The 13,194-nt window shown below is 37.9% G+C and overlaps 1 protein-coding gene across 1 annotated transcript in view; it reads left to right on the forward strand.

The window, feature by feature from the left end:
* ABCA15 (ATP binding cassette subfamily A member 15) overlaps positions 1–13,194 on the forward strand; it is a 178,540-nt gene that overhangs the window by 148,294 nt on the left and 17,052 nt on the right. The window lies entirely within an intron of this gene.

The following is a 13,194-nucleotide window of genomic DNA, read 5'->3' on the forward strand; positions in this document are numbered from 1 at the left end:
GTGCATACATATTTAGGATAGTTAGGTCTTCATGTTGAATTGAACCCTTTGCCATTATATAATGCCCTTCTTTGTCTTTTTTGATCTTTGTTGGTTTAAAATCTGTTTTGTGTGAAATTAGAATAGCAACCCTTCTTTTTTTCTGTTTTCCATTTGCTTAGCTTTTTCTCCATCTCTTTACTTTAAGCCTGTAAGTATCATTGCATGTGAGATGGATTTCTTGAGTATAGCATACAGCTGAGTCCTGTTTCTTCATCCAACTTGCCACCCTGTGCCTTTTAATTGGGGTATTTAGCTTATTTATATTCAAGGTTAATAGTGATATATGCGAACGTGATCCTATCATCATGTCATTGGCTGGTTGTTATGTAGACTTGATTGTAGAGTTGCTTTATAGTGTCAAGGCTCTTTTACCTAAGTGTGTTTTTGTGATGGTCTTTCCTTTCCATATTTAGCACTCCCTTCATGACCTCTTGTGAGGCAGGTCTGGTGGCAATGAATTCCCTTAGCATTTGCTTGTCTCAAAAGGATCTTATTTCTCCTTTGCTTATGAAACTTAGGCTGAATATGAAATTGATGGTTGGAATTTCTTTTCTTTACCAATGCTGAATATAGGCCCCCAATCTCTTCTGGCTTGTAGGGTTTCCACGGAGAGATCTACTGTTAGCCTGATGGGGTTCTCTTTGTGGGTGATCTGTTCCTTCTCTCTAGCTGCCTTTAACATTTTTTCTTTCATTTTGACCTTGAGAAATCTGACGAATATGTGTCTTGAGGATGGTTATCTTGTATAGTATCTCATAGGGGTTCTTTGCTTTTCCTGAATTTGATGTTGGTGTCTCTAGTGAGGTTTGGGAAATTTTCATGGATGATATCCTGAAATATATTTTCCAAGTTTCTTGCTTTCTCTCCCTGTTTCAGTGACAGCAGTAAGTCATAGATTTTATTTCATTACATAATTCCATATTTCTCAGGTTTGGTTCATTCTTCTTTGTTGTTTCTTCTTTATTTTGTCTGACTCAGTTATTTCAGAGAACTGGTCTTTGAGGTGAGCTTCTTTCCTCAGCTTGCTTGATTCTGCTGTTAATCCTTGCAGTTGTATTATAGAATTCTTGAAGTGTGTGTTATAGAATTCTTGACGTGAGTTTTTCAGCACTATAAGATCAGTTTGATTATTTCTTAAAATGGCCACTTCATCTTTCATCCTTGTATTGTTTTATTGTATTCCTTAGAGTCCTTGGATTGGGTTTTTACTTTCTCCTAAATTTTGATCATCTTTGTTCCTATCCATATTCTGATTTCTATTTCTGTCATTTCAGCCATTTCAGCCTGGGTATGAACCATCACTGCTGGGGAACTAGTGTGGTTGTTCGGAGGTAAGAAGATACTCTGGCTTGTTGAGTTGCCAGAGTTCTTGCACTGGTTCTTTCTCATCTGTGTGGGCTTGTGTTCCTTCAATATTTGAAATTGCTGTCCTTTGGATGGGTTGGTTTTTTGTGTTTTTTGTTTGTTTGTTTGTTTTTTGCTTGTATCTTTTTTTATGCCCTTGGGGATTTGATTGTGGTATAAAGTGGGTTCAGTTGACTGCTTTGTTTCTGGAAGACTTTAGGGGGCTACGTCGCAGCTCAGCACTCTTGGGCTGCATGCTCTATCTCTGAGGAGCTGGTCCTGGGCCCATAGCTTTGTTCTCTGGCCCCTGGAAGTTAGGAATCTGCTGCACTGGAGGGGCTGAAGTGGTCCCAATTCACTGGCCAGAACACTCCAAGGAGTGGCGTGGGCCAAAGCACTTCACTGGGGCAGCGGCAGCAGGATCCATGCTTGCTTGCCTGTGCCAGCAGCCACAGCGGTACAGCGAGGTGCACACGCCTCAGCTGATTGGGGTACTGTCAGAAGCAAGGCTGCCGCATACCTGCTGAACTTGCACAAGTTACAGTGGTGGTGTGGCAAGGGCGGGGTGCTGGCGGTGAGGGCTGGGATTGGGGGGTTCCAGTGTTGGTGCTCACACTCATGCTTGCAACAGTGATGGCGAGAGTGGGGCACTGGTGAGCATGGCGCTGTTGGCCTCCGTGGTGCTTGTGCTCCCAAAGGCAGCATTGGCAGCACAGGGTGGATGAGGCTGCCAACATCCTTGTGCGCATTTGTAGCAGCAGTGGGGTGGCACCAGGGCGTGGGGTTGCCAATGTCTGCACGTTCGCGCCGGTGGCGGTGTCAGCGTTGGGGGTTTTGAACATCTTTTGCATGTTCAACCATTCATATGTCTTGTTTCAAAAAATGTCTGTTCAGGTCTTTTGCCATTTTTAAATCAGATTATTTGTTTTCTTACTATTCTGTTGTTGTAATTGTTTATATATTTTGGATATTAATCCCTTATGAGATAAATGGTTTGCAGATATATTCTCCCAATCCATAGGCTGTCTCCTCACTCTATTGTTTATTTTACTCTGCTGAAACTTTTTAGTTTCATGCAATTTTATTTGTCTATTTTTGCTTTTGTTGCATGTGCTTTGTGGATTATTTGAAAAAAACCTTTGCCAGACCAATGTAAAGAAGCTCTTACCCTGTATTTTCCTCTAGGAATTTTGCAGTTTCAGGCCTTAAGTTTAAGTCTCTAATCCACTTTGAGTTCATTTTTTTTCTATTGAGTGAGATAAGGGTCCAACTTCATTCTTTTGCATGTGGATCTTCAAATTTCCCAATAGCATTTATTAAGGAAACTTAATAAATACCTATTTGGAGGTATTTTGGGGTTTCATATGAATCTGAGAATTGTCTTTTCTATTTCTGTGGTAAGGGCCATTGGAATTTTGATAGGGATGGCATTGAATCTGCAGACTACTTTGGATGACATAAATATTTTAACAATATTAAATTTTCCAATCCATGAACACAGGATATCTTCCATTGATTTTGTCTTCTACAAAATATTTAGTCACTGTTTTATAGTTTTCGGTTTGCAGACCTTTCAGCTCTTTCATTAAATTTATTGCTAAGTATTATTATGCTACTGTGAATGAGATTGGTTTTTGGATTTTTTTGATAGGTAGTTATTAGTGAATAGAAATATTGATTTTTGAATGTTGATTTTGTATCCCACAAATTTATTAAATTCATTTGTTAGTTCTAACATATTTTTGGTGAAATATTTAGGGTTTTCTATTTCTAGGGTCATGGCATCTGCAAATAGGGACAATTCAATTTACTCCTTTTCAATTTGGATAACTTTTATTTCTTTTTCTTGCCTAATTGCTCTAACTAGGACTTTCAGGACTATGCAGAATAAAAGTGGCAAGAATGGACATTGTTGCCTTATTCCTGATCTTAGAGAAAAAGCTCTCAATTTTTCTCCATTGAGTATGATGTTTGATGTAGGTGTGTCATATATGGCCTTTATTGTGTTGAGGTACATTCTTTTAATACCTAATGTGTTGAGAGTCTTTTCATCATAAAGGATGTTAAATTTTGTCAAATGTTTTTTCTGCATTTATTCATATGAATCATATGTTTTTGTCCTTTCTTCGATTAATGTGGTATCACATTTATAGATTTCTGTTATCTTAAACCATCCTTGTATTCTTGGTATAAATGCCACTTGGTATGGTAAATGATCCTTTTCATGTGCTATTGAGTTTGATTGAGAACTCAATCACATTGCTAGTATTTTGTGAGAAATACTATTTGTGCTAGTATTTTGTTGAGAACTTTTGCATCTGTGTTTTGTTATGTTGTGTTTCCACTTTCATTTATCTCAAGATTTAAACTTCCCTTTTAATTTGTTCTTTAACTCATTATTTGGAAGTATATTGTTTGATTTTTATGTATTTGTGAAGTTTCCAAAATTACTCATGTTATTGATTGCTAGTCTGATATCATTGTGATCAGAAAAGATACTTGGTATGATCTCAGTCTTTTGAAATGTGTTAAGATGTGTACTATAGCCTAACATATGAACTCTCCTGGAGAATGTTCTGGGCACACTATAGAAGAATTTGTATTCTAGTGGTGTTGGATCAAATGTACTACATATGTCTATTAGTTCCACTTGGTCTAAAATGTTGCTTAAGTCCAATGTTTCTGTATTCATTTTCTGAACGTATGAGTTGCTATTTAAGTATGGTATTGAATTTTCCTACTTTCCTATTCTTGTATTACTGTCTATCTCTCCCTTCAGATCTATTAATACTTGCTTTATATATTTATGTGATCTGAAGTTGGGTGCATGTATGTTTATAATTGCTACATCCTCTTGATGAATTGTCTCCTTTATCATGATATAATGACCTTCTTTGTCTAGTTTTACAATTTTTGACTTAAAACTTATTTCATCTAAGCATAGCTACTCCTGCTCTTTTTTTTTTTTTTTGGTTTCCATTTGTATAAAATATTATTTTTATCCCTTCATTTTCAGTCTAGGTATGTCCTTACAGGTGAAATGAGTCCTTGTAGATAGCATATATTTCAGCTACTCTGTATCTTTTGATTGGAGAATTTAATTCATTTAAATTGAACATAATTATTGATGGGTAACTACCTTCATTTTGTTGTTTTATGATTATTTTGTAGATCCTTTGTTCCTTTTTTCTGTCTCTTGCAATCACCTTATTGATTAAATAATTTTCTCTACTGGTATGCTTTAAGTCTTTATTTTCTATCTCTTTTTATCTGCTTTGTTGTTTTGCATGTACCATAAGGCTTCCCAAGAAATTTTTATAGTTATAGTAGGCTACTTTAAGGTGATAGTAACTCAATTTTGATCACATTTTAAAATTCCACAATTTTACTCTTTCTCTTTCCACATTTAAAATTTGTAATGTTACAGTTTACTTTCCGTTATATTATATGTCCCTTAAGAACATACCACATTTTGTCTTTTAACCTTTATACTAAAGTTAGAAGTAATTCATACCGCCATTACAATATTGGAGTATTCTGCATTTGACTGTATGCTTACTTTTACCAGTGAGTTTCATATTTTCATATGTTTTTCTGTTACTCATTAGCACCCTCTTCTTTCATCTTGAAAAAATTTTATTAGCATCTCTTGTAAATAATCACAATCTTGAGGTCTGGTAGTAATGAAATCCCTTAGATTTTGTTTCCTGGGAAAGCCTTTATCTCTCCATTTATGAATGACAAGTTTGCAGGGTATAGGATTCTTGAATGACAGTTTTGTTTTCCCTTGAGCACTTTAAATACATCATCCTACTCTCTTCTGGTTTGTTAGATCTCTGTTGAGAAATTCGCTGCTAGCCTTATTGGATCTCCTTTATATATGTTATTTGCTTTTTTCTCTTGCCACTTTCAAGATCCTCTTTTTGTACTTGACTTTTGACAGTTTGATTTTCATATGTCTTGGTGTAGTATTGTTTAAATTTAATCTGATTGAACATATTTGACCCTCCTGTACCTGGAAATGTATAACTTTCCCCAAATTTGTAAAGTATTCTGCTATTATTTCTTTAAACAAACTGTCTAACCATTTACATTTTTCTTCTCCTTTGCTAACTCGTATTTGCTCTTTTGATGCTATCTAATAAATCCCATAAGATTTCTTTATTCTTTTTCATTATTTTTAATCCTTTTCCTTTTCTGTCTGTTTTCAAATAACTTGTCTGCATGTTCAAATGAATTACAGATTCATTCTTTTGCTTGATCAAGTCTTCTGTTCATGCTCTCTACTGCAATTTTTATCTCAAATTTGTTGTATTTTTCAGCTCCAGAATTTTTGTTAGATTTTTTTAAAAAATAATTTCAGTCTCTCTGTTAAATTTCTCATTTGAGTCATTATTGTTTACCTGATTTAATTGACTTGTTCATTGTTGTTATTATATTTTCTTGAAGTATGTTTGACATTCCTTAAAACGATTATTTTGAATTCTTTGTCAGACTATTTGTGTATCATTTTGAAGAGTGTCAGCTCCTGGGAGAGACTTGTGTTTTTTTGTTTTGGTGTTGGTGGCATTATGATCTCCTTTGTTCTTTATGTTTTTTTTTTGTTTGTTTGTTTTTGTTTTTGTTTTTGCCTTACTTTGATGTATGCACATTTGAATAAGTAGAAACTAATTCCAATTTTTGTAGATTGGCTTTTTCCAGGAAAACCTTTTACCTGTCAGCTGTTCCGAGATTCTGAGCAGACTGTTTCAAGTACAGATTTGCTGCTGGAGTCTTTGGGCAAGCTGTTCTTTTGCCAGGGATAGCAGCTAGGTAGGTATGGTGCCTGGGACCATAAGGTTGGTCCTGAAGCCTGTATCCCCTGGTGGTCCAGGTTATTAGGTCTACTGGGAAAAGATTGAACCCAGGGTCTGCTAGAGCATGGGACCATAAGGGCCATCCTGAAAGGTGAAGCCAGCCTGGTGCTAGAGCCAGCATGGAGCCTGGTTCCATGGGCGCTGGTCTGAGTTCTAAGATCATGGATGCTGGCCTAGTACCTGGAGCCACTGGATCTGGCCTGGAACTTATGACTATGGGAGTCAGCCAAGTTCTGGGTATGGTTCAGAGCCCAGGGCCACTGGCACTGTCCTGGCCCTGAGATAGGCCTGGAGCCTGAATCTGTAGGGCTGACCTGGTATTAGAGTGGTTTGGAGACTGCTTTGGAGACTGGTCCATAGCTTAGGTTCTTTGTGGAGATCAAGTCTGTTTCACTGGACTGGAGCCTGCGACCACAGGGGCTGCTCTGTGCCCCATCTGTGGCCTGTATCCACCGAGTAAGGCCTGAAGGCTCAGTCTGTGAGTACCAACTTGATGACTAGGGCTATGAAGGTCAGCCTGGTGTTGGGGAAGTCCTGAGGTGTAGGGCTGTGGGAGCCAGCTCCACACTGTGGATGGTGGGGTGCTCCGGGGACAAAATATGGCCTGGATCCTGGGACTTTGGTATCTGTCCTGGTGTCCGGGCAGGACTGGAGGCTCAGTACTGTAAGTACTTAAGTACTTGGAGTCTGGAGGATATGGGGACCTGACTGGTGCTGTGGTTCTTTTGGAGTGTAGCATAGCTACTCATAAGTCACACTTTGTACCTCACCGTTAGGGGCCTGGTAGAAATAACTCTAGTTATGGCTCTAAAACCAAAAAGGTATGGAGGCGGGTCCTGAGAAGAATCAGCAATGTTTTGCAAGACATCTACTTCAGGGGAGGCCATTATAGTTTTCTTAGACAAAGCAGTGTTAATTTTTTTTTTTTTTTTTTTTTTTAGATGGAGTCTCATTCTGTCACCAGGCTGGAGTGCAGTGGTGTGATCTCAGTTCACTGCAACCTCCACCTCCTGGGTTCAAGTGATTCTCCTGCCTCAGGCTCCTGAGTAGCTGGGACTATAGGTGCTTGCCACCACACACAGCTAATTTTTGTATTTTTAGTAGAGACAAGGTTTCACCATGTTGGCCAGGATGGTCCCAATCTCCTGACCTCGTGATCCACCTGACTCGACCTCCCAAAATGCTGGGATTACAGGCGTGAGCCATCGCGCCCTGCAGTAGTGTTAATTTTTTTACATAGGTATAGAGAACCTGCTTCTACTGGCAAACAAGTCTCATAAGAATGTAGGAGTTCATCATTCCCAGCTTCATCAGAATCTTCTCATTTGTCCACATTCCAGTCTTCAGGATATCATTCCTTCCTAAGCAATGCCTTCACTTTAATGGTAGTTACTCTGCAAAGTTGGGAATTCAATTTGTGTTGTAATTCAGCCACCCACAGAATGAGGCTGTGGGATTTTTTTTTTAGCAATCTTAGCCCTGTGGCTGTATGAGTCTCTTTCTTGACAGACGTAGACATTTAAGGACATTTATGTAGCCCTTCATCTGGAAATTTGAATCCCTAAGCTTATCCTTTTCTTTCCCTATTTTGTCCTGCAAAATTAGAAGCATCTAGCTAATCTCATTATGCTTGTTAGTTTGACAAAAATCATACATTGACCAGTATCATACATATGGATACATGGTCACCCAGTATCTTGCCTCTTGTAAGAATTTGATTATGAGTGTCCAGTGGTTTCAGATCTTTGTTGCCACATCAGTCATGGACTATCACAGAGAGAGAGATTGATTGAGATTGAGATTTTAAGAAATTGGCTCACATGATTGTGGATGCTGTTATGTTTAAAATCTGAAGGGTAGGCTAGCAGGCTGGAGACCCAGGGAAGATTTTAAAATATTGTAACCACCCAACGAGTTCTCCTTTCCCACAGCCAAGACCGAGCTGATTTATCAAAACAGGAGAATTGCAGTAGAGAAATAGTTTAAATCACAGAGCTTGCTGAATGGGAGACTGGAGTTTTATTATTACTCAAATCAGTCTGCCCCAAAACTCGGGGATTGGGATTCTTAAGGATAACTTGGTGGGTAGGAGGTCAGAAAGTGGGGAGTGTTGATTGGTCAGGTCTGAGATGAGATCTTAGGGAGTCAAAGTTGTCCTCTTGTGCTGAGTTAGCTCCTGCGTGAGGGCCAAGACCAGATGCGTCAGTTTATCAATCTGGGTCATGCCAGCTGATCCATTGAGTACAGGGTCTGCAAAGCATCTTAGGTTTTAACCTAAGATCAGTCATGTTACCCACAGAGCAATTTGGGGAGGTTCACAATCTTGCAGCCTCTAGCCAAATGACCCCTAAACCATGATTTCTAATCTTGTAACTAATTTGTTAGTCCTGCAAAGACAGTCTAGTCCCCAGGCAGGAAAAGGGTTGTTTTGGGAAAATATTGTTATTGTATTTGTTTTAAAGTTAAACTACAAACTAAGTTCCTCCTAAAGTTAATGCAGCCTATGCCCAGGAATGAGCCAGGACAGCTTGGAGGTTAGAAGCATGATGGAGTCTGTTAGGTTAGATCTCTTTCACTGTCATAATTTTCTCAGTTATAATTTTTGCAAAGGTGGTTTCAATATCTTTACACCAACATCTAGATTAGTGTTTTACCAAATATCTGCCTGTTATGGCCTAACCAAGTTGACATGTAAAATTAACCATCACAACAGCATATAGTTGCAGCTTTAAAAATCCAGTCTGACAGTTTCTGCCTTGTGTTTGCATTGTTTAATCCATTCACATTTAATGTCATTATTGATATAGTTGGATATATTTCCATTTTACACTTTTTCTGTATCATTTGTTTGTTCTTCTGTTCATCCTTTGCTGCTTTCCTTTGCAATTAGTGAAAATTTTATAAAGTAACATTTCAATTCTTTCAATTATTTTTTCACTATGTTTTTTGAGTAATTTCCTTAGTAGTTGTTTTAGGACTTGCAATATGCTTCGCTTATCAAATCTACTCAACTTATTAAAATCTACCTCAGTTTAATGCTAAATTAATTTCAGTGAGATATAAAAACTTTATTCCTATATATCGGTATTATCTATTATTCCTCTTTTTTCTATTATTATACATAGTACATCTACATATTATAGACCCAGCAATACATTATCATACTTATTACTTTATGTAATGTTTTGTCTTTTAAATAAACTAAGAGAAGAATGGACAGCAAGTATGTATTTTTAGCCCTTGTTATACTAACCATTGTATTTACCATTTCTGGTTTTCTTCATTTGTTCCTATGTATTTGAGTTACCATCTAGTGTCATTTATTTAGAAGAACACAGATTTGCTCATTCCCACCTTCTTTGTGCTATTATTGGCAAATATATTATATTTCTCTGTGTTATAGGCCCAAACATACAAAAAAGTATATACATATCATTTTGTACAGTTAGTTGTTCTTTAAGTCAGCTAATGGAAGAAAGGAGAAGAAACATGCATTTATGCCATTTCTCAATTCCATAATTGTCTTTATAAGCATGGATTAAATAATTATTTATTATTGATATTTATTCCATGTCTTTATAAATATGGATTCAAATTTCTGTCTGGGGTCAATTGCTTGTGACTGAACAACTTCCTTTAGGATTTCCTGTAAAGCAGGTCAGCTAGCAACATTTTCTTAAAATTGTTATCTGGTAATGTCCTTATTTTGCCTTTATTGTTTAAACATAGCTCTGCTGGACATAGGATTCTTGGGGATAGTTTTCTGTTTGTTTGTTTTTGTTTTTTCTTTCAGCACTTCGTACATGTCATTCCCCTGCTTTCTGCCTTCTATTGTTTCTAATAAGAAGTCAGTTGTCAACCTACTGGGGTTCTTTTGTAGGTTATGAGTGTTTTTCTCTTTCTTATTTCAAGAGATTTTTTCCTTGTCTTTGGCTTTCAGCAAATGTACTGATATATTTATGTATAGACGTCTTTGTGTTTATCCTGCTTGGTGTACGTTAAGCCCCCTTGATGTGTAGGTTAATATTTTTCATCATATTTAAGACGTTTCTAGCCATTACTTCTTCAAAAACTTTTCTGTTCCTTTTTCTACTTTCTATTTGGCATACGCATTATGGGAATGTTGATACACCTAATGGTGTCCCAAATTCCCCTGAGACTGTTTGTTTTTCTTCATTAGTTTTCTTTTTGTTCTTCAGACTGCATTATCTCTTTCTGCCGATCTTCATGTTTGCTAATTCTTTCTTCACATCTACTATTGAGCTCCTCTACTGAGTTTTTCATTTCAGTTATTGTACTTTTCAACTCCAGAACCTATATTTGGTTCCTTTTTAATAATCTGTATCTCATTATTCTCTGTTTGATAAGACATTGCCATAATACCTTTCTTCATTTCTTTAAGCATGGTTTCCTTTACTTTTAGAATATATTTGTAATGGTTACTTTAAAGCTTTTGTCTGTTACAACTGATGTCTGGTCACTTTCACAGTTTCTGTTGCACACAACAGAATGTGTGTTATGTGACATTAATAACACACATGTGTTATGTGACACATAAAAGTTATGTGACACAAACTTTTATTTTTTTTGCATGTGTTGTAATTTTTTTTTAACTGAGCTCTGAACTTTTTTGATAATATAGGTTGGTAACCGTGGGTACTATTCTCACCAAGGGAGTTGTTGCTGTTTGCTAGTTTATTGTTTAGTGACTTGCTGAGCAGTTTCAGTGAAGTCTTTCCCTTCCTGTGTGAAGCCTCAGAGGTTGTTCCTCAGAGGGTGCAGACCTGGGCATGGGCACAGTCATCCCTGGATGACAGTGATTTTTGCAGGGTTCTTGACTGTCTCTTTTCGTGACTACATCCAGCTATTAAACTCCACTAAGTTTAATATTAATCCAGCTATTAAACTTGACTAATCTCTTATTTCTTATTGGTTTCAACAATGCCCTGGGGTGTGAATTTCTCCAAAAACTGATGCAATTAAATTATATGGGTAATTTGAAGTCAGGGTTTAAGCTTCATCTTTACCCCAGGAGGGCTCTTCGTAGCTGTCTTTTTCCTTGGTTCTCTTCAGTAAACTACCTAGCATATGGTTTGATTTATACCTGTAATGGAGCTAGCTATCAGTCACCTCTTAATTGCTTTCCATCAAAACTTCCTTTTTTTTTTTTTTTTTTTTTTTGAGATGGAGTTTCACTCTTGTTGCCCAGGCTGGAGTGCAATGGTGCAATCTCAGCTCACTGCAACCTCCCACTCCCGGGTTCAAATGATTCTCCTGCCTCAGCCTCCTGAGTAGCTAAGATTATAGGTATGTGCCACCATGCCCAGCTAATTTTGTATTTTTAGTAGAGACAGGGTTTCTCCATTTTGGTCAGGCTGGTCTTGAACTCCTGACCTCAGGTGATCCACCCGCCTTGGCCTCCCAAAGTGCTGGGATTACAGGTGTGAGCCACTGCACCTGGTCTGTTTTTTACAGCATCCTTAGGCTTTAACTTCCTCCATCCTCTGTTTCAAATTAAGTCAATTAAATTGGGGAGAGCAGAGGTGTTCTCTGTCTTATGGCCCAACTCTCCCCCTGGGCAAAACCTCTGAGCTGGGATAATGGAATGCTTTTCTGCTTCAGGGCTGGATGTTCAGTGGAGGACAGTAGTCTCTGGTCTTCTTGGCTTGCCTCTCCAAGCATAAAACCCTTTCCCTATGAATGAGCCAGGGCGCAGTCCCCAGTATAGCACCTCATGCCCAAGGCAGCCTTCACCTTATGAGTAGGGGCTGAGTCGAAGAAGGGAGACCCAAAGTCATAGCTATACTTACCCAAAACATAACCTCTGCAAAAGGTTGCTAAGGATGGGATGAGAAATGCTAACCTTCTTCCCCTTATAGAAATATACCTTAGCCGTTGATTGGAAGCTGGGGGAAAAGGGAGTCTAATATTTTTGGCTGAACCTGCCTAGAGTAACATTCTGTCACACTGGCCTGTGGGAAGGGAGGAGAGGATGTGGACCATGGATTTCACTGTTCTTAACAAGTCTAATAGATCTCCTTGAATAAATGTTTCTTCATTTGCTGTATGCCCTTAGGATCCGCTATGGTTTGAATGTGTTTCCCACATTTCATGTGTTGGGAACAGAACCCCCAATGTGGCAGTATTGAAAGGTAGGGCATTTAAGAGGTGATTGGATGCTGAGGGCTCTGCTTTCATGAATGGATTAATCCATTGATTAATGGATTGATGAGTTAACATGGAGGTGGAACTGGTAGCTTTATAAGAAGAGGGAAAGCAACCTGAGTAAGTATGTTAGCATGAGATTAAGTATGTCAGCTCTCTCACCAGGTGATGTTCTGTGCTGCCTTCAGACTCTGTAGAAAGCCCCCACCAGGAGTAAGCCCTCACCAGATGCTGAGCCATGCCTTTGGACTACCCAGTCTCCATAATTGCAATAAATAAATTGCTTTTCTTTATATAAATTACCCAGTTTTAGGTATTCCGTTATAAGCAACAGAAAATGGACGAAGGCAGGATCATTACTAAAGGCTTTAAGTGGTTATATTTTAAAATAACTTTCACCAGTTTCACTGGGGTACAGATGTACAGACCTGTTAAACTGTTATTCTGGAAGTCTCAAAATTATTCCATATCAAGTCTTACTGACTTTTTCTCTCTCCTTCATAAAACAGAGTCAGTTCTTATTATTCTTTCTATATGTTGAACATTCTGTGGTTGTAACAAATCATATTTGTTTGATCTCAGTGTGGCTTCAGTTTTTCATGAGGTGTCTGATTCACCTCATGAAAAAACAAATTATGTAATCCTAATTTCTTAATCTATAGAAAACAGAAATCAATGTGTTCTGAAATAACTGGACAAAAATGTCTTGAAAATTATGCCAAATTTCTGCTCTAACATGTTTGGATCAGTTTCCTGAAACTACTTGGTCTAGTCAAGGTGACTAAAG

This window comes from Macaca mulatta, chromosome 20 (genome assembly GCF_049350105.2).
Source record: "Macaca mulatta isolate MMU2019108-1 chromosome 20, T2T-MMU8v2.0, whole genome shotgun sequence".
Taxonomy (NCBI): Eukaryota; Metazoa; Chordata; class Mammalia; order Primates; family Cercopithecidae; genus Macaca; species Macaca mulatta.